Source organism: Humulus lupulus, chromosome 2 (genome assembly GCF_963169125.1).
Source record: "Humulus lupulus chromosome 2, drHumLupu1.1, whole genome shotgun sequence".
Lineage (NCBI taxonomy): Eukaryota > Viridiplantae > Streptophyta > Magnoliopsida > Rosales > Cannabaceae > Humulus > Humulus lupulus.
This window is the reverse complement of record NC_084794.1, coordinates 259,347,258-259,358,179: the sequence shown is the minus strand read 5'-3', so window position 1 is coordinate 259,358,179 and position 10,922 is coordinate 259,347,258. Positions and strand designations below refer to the sequence as shown.

Genomic DNA, 10,922 nt, shown 5'->3' with positions numbered 1-10,922 from the left:
AGCCAACGCTCTTTCGTCACTTCCAGAAAAGAAAGATGTCAAGGCGTTCACAACGCTTGCGGTAACTACAAGACGTTGAGGTTCACCTGAACAAAGAACGAATGAGGGCTTTTAGGAAAGACCCTCCTCCGCCTGGGCATGGAAATATGCCGAAGGAATGTCCTCCCCCAGGGGAGGAAAAGGAAGCATCATCCCCGGCTGTCCAGCCCGACGGAGGTCACTTAGAGCCACCAGTGTACCCACATCCCCGGTCCCTGGTGGCACCATATGCTCAGACTACCAAGACCCGGGTGCCTCGACGCACAGGCCAGGCAAGAGTCCCTGAGTACACTTGGTGAGTTCCAGCTCAAGGACTCACTTCTACAAGGATGAGATTCGCGAGTTGCATAAAAAGACTCGAAGGCTGGAAACCACGATAGAGAACATGCAGGAGGTCTGTCAAGCATACCCCTTCCTAAGTGTAAAGAGAAGGAGCGTGAAAAAGGAGAAAATATTGTCCCCGCAGACGATGGGAGAACCCGACTTTCCACCAGTAAAACTCCTCAAACAAAGTACCATGAGGGACCTAGGCCGAAGAAACGCCCCCAGAAGCAAAGGCGGGGGGAAGACGATGGTCGTAAGAATGAAGCAGAAGTCACCTCAGAAAAGGCGCCCCCTGGCCTAAGAGAAGAGCTCCATGGGAAGAGGTTAGAAGTAAGAAACGCACCCCCTGCGGCTCCCCCGAGGAACACAACCCAGGCAAGGGATCAGCCTGAGAACCCGCAAGACTCCTTATGCAAAAATAGGAGGGAACTGGACATCAAAATGCAGCACCCTCAAGGCAAGATTATCACCGCACCTGGGGGGCACAGAGATGATGAAGAATTTGACCATGATTCGTCCTTCACAAGGGAGATCCAGGCTGAGCCAATCCCTGCCAACCTCAGAGAGCCTCACATGACTCCATACGAGGGTACTGCGAACCCAAAGTATCACTTAGACTACTTCAATAACTTGATGAGGTTAAGAGGGGTCAACAGCAGAGAAAAATGTCATTTCTTTGTTGTTACACTTAAAGGTGTTTCATACAAGTGGTTCAAGAGGTTAAGGCTAGGAACAATCAAATCTTGGCAGCAATTCTCTGGCGAATTTCTTCAGCAACACCATGCGGTCTGTGATTACGTTATGCATATTACTAGCCTTGCTAACATAAAGCAAGGCAAAAATGAAAGTTTGAAGAACTATATCCATAGGTTCAGTATGGAAGCAACAAAGGTGGGAAGTTTAATCAAAGCGGAGCTCAAGATTGCTATTACAGCCGGAGTTCGTCCAGAAAGCAAGTTATGGGGTAACATGCTCAAAAGAGAAGTATCGAATTTAGATGATTTCTTCGAAAGAGCACAGAAGTACATACGTGTGGAAAGGGCCATAAGAACTCGCATGTTGAAGAAAGTGAACCTTCCTCTAGTCGCCCTACTACCAATACATTTGAAGATTCCATATAGAAGGGGACGTCGTGCTAGAGGGGTCGCTGACCAAGTTTAAAATCAGACGAGGACCATCTAGCCATAAAAGTCCAGACCCGACGGGAGATCACCTCAAAAATCGTAAAAGGGTCTCAAAGTAGACGCTTGCAAAAAAGGTCTCAAAGTAGACGCTTGCAAAAATGGCCTCAAAGAAGGCTCTTGCCGAAAAGGGTCTCAACGAAGACGCTTGCCGAAAAGGGTCTCAACAAAGATGCTTGCAAAAAAGGTCTAAAAGAAGACACTTGCAAAAATAGTACTATGCCTAATGACGAGAAGGACGTTTCTCGCAAGAAATAATAAGTGCACACAAAAGTATATTAAAGGATGACTAGAACCCAAAGGGTCAACATATCCTTATAAATACAATCAAGGTGCACCAAAGAGAGACCTAACTAACCCCTTCGCGTGGGCTCAAAAGGACATCAAGCATAATAAACACAAAAAATAAAAAATAAAAAGAAAGAGAAGAGTCTACAAGAACGCCTAAAGGCCTCCCTATAGACTGGGGGGCAAGTGTGGATACCAAAAATCCACGAAGAAAAAAATTGCTAAAGGTACAAGGCACCCAAGAAGGAGGCCTATGTTATGCCAACACGTATAAAGTCTTCTGTGAGTTATGACCCCTGCAGTGAGGAAGACTAGAATCTGAGGGTGAAGACCTCGTTATGTGAGACCCACTACATGTCGCGCACCCCTCGCGACACCCAAGTGCCTCACACCATGAGGCTTCATATAGGTAGTCAGCCAAGTGCACTCGCGCACCTCTCACAAGGCCAAGCACCTCACATAAGCGAGGACCCACACGATTTGGCTAGCCAAGTGCCAAGGATAGCACGCCCATGAGAGCCTCGGTGTCACAGCGCACAGAGAGCCTTGCATAGCGAGGCTAGGTGTCTCGTACAACCAAGTGCTGAAGGTGGCATGCCTACGAGGGCCGCACATGGGATCGGTGCTAGCCCCTGAGCCTCGAATAGCGAGGCCATGCGTCTCGCGCCACGAAGAGGCGCACCTTGCGCGTGGCGTCTCGCCCCGAGCCTCGCATAGCGAGGCCATGCGTCTCGTGCCATGAAGAGGCACACCTAGCGCCTGGCGCCTCGCCCCCAGCCTCGCACAGTGAGGCGTACAATGCCTCGCCCAACTGCCACGCACCTGACACCTTGCAAGGCATCACAACCCCGCGCACTAGGGCCTCGCACCACACCTCGCCCAGCCTTGCTGAGGTGTCATGTACCCGTGCCGCACTTTATCTTGCCCATATGCCTTTATGCCGTGATACCAACGCCTAGCGTACCTGTATGGAGTCTAAGACCTCTTGAAGGGGCATACGAGGGGCAATAAGAGAGACCCAAGAACTATTTGGTATTAAGCCAATAAGTGGTGTAGACGACAGAGTACACCATTCATGTTAACGCACAAGCTTTCTTACACTTAGTAGAATTTGGAATAGCTTTGAGCAAATACATGACGTGGAGATGTGAGAATAACCATCAGGTACAAAGTACCCGTACGTGTACGAGTGTAGGACGTACGACCATGAGGAGGACAGAAGCGTGACCCTGACATCTGTATCACGCAAGTAGTGGAGGTACGGATTTGTACAGAGAGTGGAAGCACTACATGTATACCTCTTACTATGTACCAGGCCGACACCATAACCTTCTTCTCCACCACAATCTATGCCACTACCTTGATAATATACCTATGTATAATCTTGTCCCCTGGGACCACAATGTACGAGGAGCCATTAAAGCTCCAATATAAATAGATCATCACCCCTCCAGCAAAGGGGTTGGAAAATTCCTTGTATGTTGAGGCTATTAAGCAATATACGATTCTTACTCCATTGTAGTTCTGCATATTTACTCTTTCAAGTTTCCTCCATCTTCTTCTAAGATATCTCTTGCCATACTGTCTCAGTTTTCTAACCTTATATCGTTGACGAGATTTCACCGTCAACATAATCCATTCGTAATGGCTCATAATGATGAAATCCAACCAAGAACTTTCAATGACTACCTCCATCATACTCGCACTTCCATGCCTTCATGCATTATCTTCCCTCCTAATATGGCTGCATTAGACTTTAAACCTGTCATGACTCAACTCTTGCCCACATTTCATGGAATGGAAAACAAAAGGCCATACGTGCATATTAGAGAATTCGAGGAGGTAGTAGCCACGTTCTATAACCAAGCTGAAAATGTTGATTCTGTGCAACTGAAGTTCTTCCCTTTCTCCTTGAAGGACAAAGCCAAAAGTTGGTTATACTCTTTGAGACCTAGGTCTATTGGAACATGGGAGGAGATTACCAAATCTTTCTTTTTGAAACACTTCCCCAGCCATAAGACCAACAGTCTAAAACGACAAATTTCCACATTTTCCCAAAAGGACAATGAAACGTTCTATCAAGTTTGGGAAAGATTCAATGATCTATTGAATCAGTGCCCGCACCATGGCTATGAGAACTGGCGTTTGGTCAGTTACTTCTATGAAGGCCTCACAAGTCGTGAGCGCCAGTTTGTAGAAATGATATGCAATGGTGAATTCCTCGAAAAAGAGCTAGACGATGCTCTTGAATATCTAGAAGAAACTGCAAAAAAATTCTCACACCTGGACTGGTCTAAGTGCTACTGATAGCACCAACCAACACAAACCACCTGGGATCTATCAACTTCGAGAAGAGGATAATATTAAGGCCCAACTCGAAGCTTTGAAAAATCAGTTTGAGGTCTTGATGACGAAAAATGGCCAAAAACTACACATGATTGTTCAAACAGAATCACAAGAACCTTGCTTTGTTTGTGGAGGGACAGAGCATTTAGCTAAGGAATTCTTAGCTTTTAATGAGATGGGGGGGGGGGGGGGTTATGAGGATCAATGCAATGCCTTAGGGGCATATAACAAGCCATTCTCCCATATGTACAACCCTGTTTGGAGAAACCACCCAAATTTCAGTTGGAGAGATTCCAACCAAGCTCAATCGTCTAGAGGCCAATGGAGAAATGAACAACAAGTTCAACCATCAAAGGCGTATTCTGCACCTTAATACAATGCTCATCCACAAAGAAATTCTCTCGAGAATGCTCCTCATGCATTCATAGAGGAACAATCCAAACTAAATCGCCAAATGATGGAAGAAATCAAGGAAATGAAATGTCAATTCTCAAAATTGACTGAATCCTTGGCCATTCCAGAAAAAGGCAAACTTCCTTCCCAACCAAAATTCAATGTGCAAGGCCAACACATGGACCAATCTTCAACTTCTAATGATCAAAATGTTAAGGAAGTAAATGCCATCATGACTAAAAGCGGTACAACTTTGCAAGACCCACCCATAAAATCCAACTCTCCCAGTACTCCAAAAGTCATTTCCGAAAATCCACCACTCAATGCCTCTCCAAAAGTACCATTTCCCCAGGCTTTGAAACCCGTTGGGAAACTTCCTGATAACCGAGCTGAAATCCTTGAGCACTTGACACAAGTGAAGATTAATCATCCTTTGCTTCACATCATAAAACAAGTGCCAACTTATGCCAAAATCATCAAGGATCTATGCACTGCAAAAAGGAAGCACCATGTCAAGAAGACTGCTTTCTTGACTGAGAAAGTGAGTGCGGTGATTGAACAAAAGACATCGCCGAAACACAAAGATCTCGGTTGTCCCGCCATTTCTTGCCAAATTGGGACCCATGAAGTCAGACAAGCCTTACTTGATCTTGGCGCGATTGTAAATCTCATGCCTTACTCTGTATACTCGCAACTCGGTCTTGGAGAAATGAAGCCAACATCTGTTGTGCTATAGCTTGCTGACCGCTCCACCAAAAAGCCTAGGGGTATTGTTGAGGATGTTTTAGTTCAAATTGAAAAATTCTATTACCCCGTGGATTTTCTTATTCTTGATACCCAATCTATGGTAAACACGGTGTAACGCCCTGGTTACCCCAAGACAGTTACGGTGAACTTTGAACCATAAATTTAACTCGCTAACCAAGTTCTTTGGTTAAAAACGTGCTTCTAGGTGTTATTAATAGGTTAAGGTGGAAAACCAATCAAAAGGAAATGATATATTTTATTTAAAACATAACACTGTTCATGGGCCCATAAAAATGTTTACAAGTTATTTATAATGCAAAAGGGTCACTACAGTATAAAATTTACAACCTGCCAATCTAAGCGGCAAAAATAGGGTAAACCCCCTAGTTCCCCTGAGAACTCCTTGGCCGTGGTGGTCAAGTGGCCACATATGTACACATCACCACCTAAGCTATCCACTCAAGGCTGGGTGAGCTTTTCTTTCCCTTTACCTGCACCACATAGCACCCATGAGCCAAAGCCCAGCAAGAAAACTCAATACTGCATGAATATAATATCAAACGATGATCATAATAATCATCCAGGACTTTTAGTCCAAAATGGAGGAATGACAGTTGTAAAAGTTACTAAGGTGGGTTTCGTTCCCATTAACCATGTGACGATAGGGTTACATGGGCTTTACAAATAAGTGATCCTTTCACTAGCTTAACAAGATAGGTATTTGATGAAATAGTCACCAACATAAGCCTACCAAGTGACCATAGAGTCACTACTGTGGGTACCGCTCCCTTAGCCATGTGACAAAGCAGTCACCTAGGCCTTTGGCCCTGGCTCTGAGTAACTAGTCATAGACTAAACAAGCAATTTTAGTTTCCATCGAACTTAGGGTCTGTAATGACCCAAATTTGCTAATAAGGCTTAGGGCCTTGATTAGCGTGCCTGGAGGGCAATAAGTGAATTATTGTTATAATATGTGAATTTGTGTGAATATGTGATTAGTAATGCATGTTTAGGTGAATTAAATATGCATGTGGGCCCCGTCTGGTTATTAGGGGCATGATTGTAATTTTAGCCCGTTGAGGGTATAACATGATAATTATGATATACTTGTGATATATCTGTGTTGCACAATCTGAGACAGTCCTAGGGAGCGGTTAGCTAGAAATTCACAACGGGGTCGAAAATCTGACTTGGGGCGAGTCGAGGGGTATTTCGGGTGTTAGTCATTTTATGGGGTTATCGGGTTATGGAAATAAATATTCGGAGATATATTTGAGGTTATAATGCCTAGGAGGGAATATTGGGGAAATTTACCATTTTGCCCTCGGGGACGTTTTTGGTACCCCGAGCCTTGAGGAAACCTCTTAGACTTAAGTTAAATAAAACAAAATATAGGAAACCCCTAGACTTCTCTAAACTGACCCTATCTCTTCCTTCACCTCTCTTTTGAAGATTTTCTCTCCATTGGAAGCTTGGGAGAACTCTTGGAGGAAACCAGTCAAAACTAAGGAATTGGAGCTAGGGTTTTGGGAGCTTGAGGCTTGGAGCTTGGAAGAGGTGAACTTTGGAGGTTAAGGTGCTAGTGGAAGCTTGAACTCATCAGCTGAGGTAAGGGATCTAACTCTAAAATCCCTTGAGTTTCAATAGAATTATAGCTAGAGTTGTAAGTTGCATGTGAACCAGAATCATGAGTTAAATTCGGTTGTGGGTTGAGTTTATAACACTGTGTTAGATTTTGTTGTGGAGCTTAGATGATGTGGTAGGGAGGATCAAGCTTAATTTTGGGTTTGGGTATTGAGTTGGGATGATTTTAGAAGGATTGGCTCGAACGAAATACAGGGAAAAATGGTGGTTTTCTGGGTTTGGAGGTGAGGGTCGCGGCCCTAGGAGGGGCATGTCGCGGCCCGTGTGCACGCAAGGCCTGGGGAGGCCACTGACCATGGGGCGTGCCACGACGCTTGGCTAAGCATGCTGCAGCCTGTGTGTGTTTCCAGGGAGGCGTTTAGCCTCTATTTTGAGGCAAGCCGTGACCCTTAAGGGGTTGGGCCGCAGCCCTAGTTCAAGATGCAGGGTGTTTAGTGGGATTTGACTTGGGAACCTAATAGTTAAGGCTCGGGACGGATTTTATCACCCGGATTGATAGAATTCAACGTCCTGGAGATTAGAATTATGACCCAAAGCTATTTAATGGATAAGAACTTGATGGGTGGATATTGTTAATGCGTTGTGACTAGGGTATCGGCGAGGCTCGGACTAGGGAACTGTGCTCGAGACATCAGTGCTTGGAAAGCTTGGGACACAGGTAAGAAAACTACTGTTGTCGTAGAGCTTATGTTGCAGGGTGTGGCCCTTTGATTGCATTTATGTGTGTTTAAATATCTATTTAGTTATATTATGTGTGTGTATAAATGGTGGAACGGCGAAGGTCGAGAACGGCAAGGGGCTAGGGGCAGCGTTTAGCACGCGGAGTGCGAGTTTTTAGGGCGAGACCCCAAGGGATACCTGGGATATCCTTACGGTATAGACCGTGAACCCATGGCCTGGTAAAGCGCCTGGGACAGCATGGCCGTACGTGTATAGCCTGATGATGGCTTGATTTTATATTAGGTGATTGATATGCATATATTATCTGCTTGTGAGGGTTTTCTTGATGGGCTTCGACTCACGGGTGCTCTATGGTGCAGGTAAAGGCAAGGGAAAAGTCGATCAACCTTGAGTATGGTGAGCGTGACGAGCGACGCGTACATGTCTGGTCTGCCTGGCTGCCACGACCAGGGGTGTTTTTGGGTGATGGTTGTACTAAACTTGAATTTTGTCGTTTAGTCGACTATGGTTATATTTTGAATTGTAAATATTTATAAACAATGTTTTTGGGATCCCAAGTGTTAAATGTATTATAATTTTCAATGAAAGGTTTATTCTCAAATTTATGACTCTAATTATGGTATAATTACACTTTTTTTCCTAAAACCTCGATTAGCGAGTTACTTGCACATTTTAAACTCACTTAGTAACGGCTCTAAGGAAGTAGGGCGTTACAGGGTCGGTCCGGCATTAATGCTCATATTGAGTCATCCAATGCATATGTCAATTAAATCTAATCTTTTATCGGCTCTGCGTTCGTGACGCTTATGCCATTTCTGACTCTTAGGTCAGTAACACACGACCAATGTTCAAACCGTTGTGAACTTGACTAGTAAGTCACAACTTCATAGACAGATCTGACACCATTGCCGATTCTAACTAGTAAGTCAGTGCCATTCACAAGTAAGCAAGATTTTCTAAGCATTTAATGTGCAATCAATGTACACATTTAACATTCAACACGCCTCCAAAACAATCACGCATGTCATATACACAGGGTGTAATTTTCTCACCTCTGATTCGTGCGAGAATGAGTAAAAGAACGACCCTTGAGAATGATCTGACTTTTAGTTCCTTAGCGGTCACCTAGTCATAACCAAATATGGGATTCCATCAATAAATGAACAACAAAGGTTCCTGAACCAGGACCTAGCCTCTGGGACATCGAATCCCACTAAAACGGGTAGCAAGAACGATCCCGAGGCCTAAGATTGAGTTCCCATGATTAAAACACCAATTTGGCCACAAAAACTCTCAAGAGTCGCGGCCCCAAAACCCTGAGCCGCGGCCCCCAGCCAAGCTAGGAGCACCAGGGGCAAGCGCCGTGGTGCACCTTACCCAGTGCTGTGGCCCCCAGCACACACACATCCCACCGTCCTCAGCACCAAGCTTGGGCCGCGGCCCCCACCTGGGAACCTGCCACAACTCCGTTTTCTCACCTCCAATTCCTTGCGAAAACGTACCTAAATATCTCCAAATCCAGAAATCAAAGTTCCTAAACTTCCCAATGATCCAAAATCATCAAATCCCAAGGCTCAAACAAATCAGAAACTCATTGACACACAAAATCCAAATCAAAGCTTAGAAACTCTAAAACTCAAAACTTAAAGCTTGAATTACCTTGGATTGGGTTGTTTCTCGCTAAATCCTTCGGTCAAGAAGCTTCTAATCTTTCCTAGGATCGCTATTCCTCGATCCTCGCTTGATTCTGACTCCTAGAACTCAAGTTCTCTTCGAAATTACCACAAATAGTCACAAAGGATAACGGGAGAGAGAGAAAGGTGCTTTTAACGTAAGGTTCTTTGTGACTGACTACTTCAGGCTTAAGTAACCTCAAATAAATCCTAATCCTCGGGGTCCCAAAAACACCCCCCGGGGACAAAATAGTCAAAACTCCCAGAATTTCCTCCTGATCTCAATAACTCCCAATATATCCTCAAATAATCATTCTCATTATCCAATATCCCAAAATTGACTCTGTTATGACAAAACCGCTAACTTGCAATCTAAGACCACCTTATGCCGAATAGCTCGAATATATCCACATAATAATGGGATCTCATCCATAAATCACAACATGTACCAAAATACACAAATATGCCCTCAACGGGCCAAATTGTCGAAATGGTGTAATGAAGATATCTTTTGGAAACATGGCTCTTGAAGTCAATATCTTCCACATCGGGAAACAACCTCGAGAAGATGATGAATGCTATCAAACATTCATGATTGACACTTTAATTCCTGATGAGGTTCAATTGCGAAGCAACTTCGATAATCTTGATGAAATCCTCCTTCTGTCCGACAATGAAATTCCAAGTTCTATTGAGTCTACTCTTGCAATATCAGATCACACAGACTCGCACAATAGAAGGACTCAGTTTTGGCAACCTCGCTTTGAAGAGCTACCTCGTGAGAGGTCACAGCCGAAAACTTCAGCCGAAGAGGTTCCAATTGTTCAATTGACCCAACTTCCCGAGGGTTTGAAACATGTCCTCTTGGGAGCCGGTGAAACCTTTCTAGTTATCATCTCGTCCAACCTTCAAAATTCTCAAGAATTGTAGTTACTCGATCTACTGCGAACACATAAATTTGCGATAGAATGGATGCTTGCTAATATCAAAGGTATTAGCCCTTTAATTTTCTCCCATCAAATCAATCTGGAGGACGAGGCTATCCCTCGAAGAGACCCTCAAAGGCGACTGAACCCCACAATGAAAGAAGATGTAAAAATTGAAGTTTTGAAATCACTAGACGCGAGTATTATTTACCCAGTAGCTGATAGCAAATGGGTCAGTCCAACTCAAGTCGTGCCCAAGAAATCTAGTGTCACCGTGATCCAAAACGAATAAGGGGTCCTTGTCCCCACAAAAACTGTGATAGGGTGGCGCATGTACATTGATTATAGAAAATTAAATGCTGCCTCCCGCAAAGATCATTTTCCACTCCCATTCATTGATCAAATCCTTGAATGTGTAGCTGATCATCCATTCTATTGCTTTCTTGATGGCTATTCTATCTATTATCAAATTGATATTGCATTAGAGGATCAAGATAAGACCACTTTCACTTGTCCCCTTGGCACTTTTGCTTTCCGGCGTATGCCATTTGGCTTGTGTAATGCACCACCTACATTCCAAAGATGCACGATGAGCATCTTTAGTGACATGATTGAAAAATCAATGAAGGAATTCATGGATGACCTAACCGTTTTTGGAAATTCCTTTGACACATGTCTTC

General features: G+C 44.2%; 1 non-coding gene across 1 annotated transcript; it reads right to left on the bottom strand.

Moving 5' to 3' along the window:
* Window positions 1-3,857: 3,857 nt before the first annotated feature.
* Window positions 3,858-3,964, bottom strand: LOC133820058 (small nucleolar RNA R71). Its single transcript, XR_009886492.1, has one exon. It is a non-coding gene; the product is annotated as a small nucleolar RNA R71 (small nucleolar RNA).
* Between the last annotated feature and the right edge of the window lie 6,958 nt (window positions 3,965-10,922).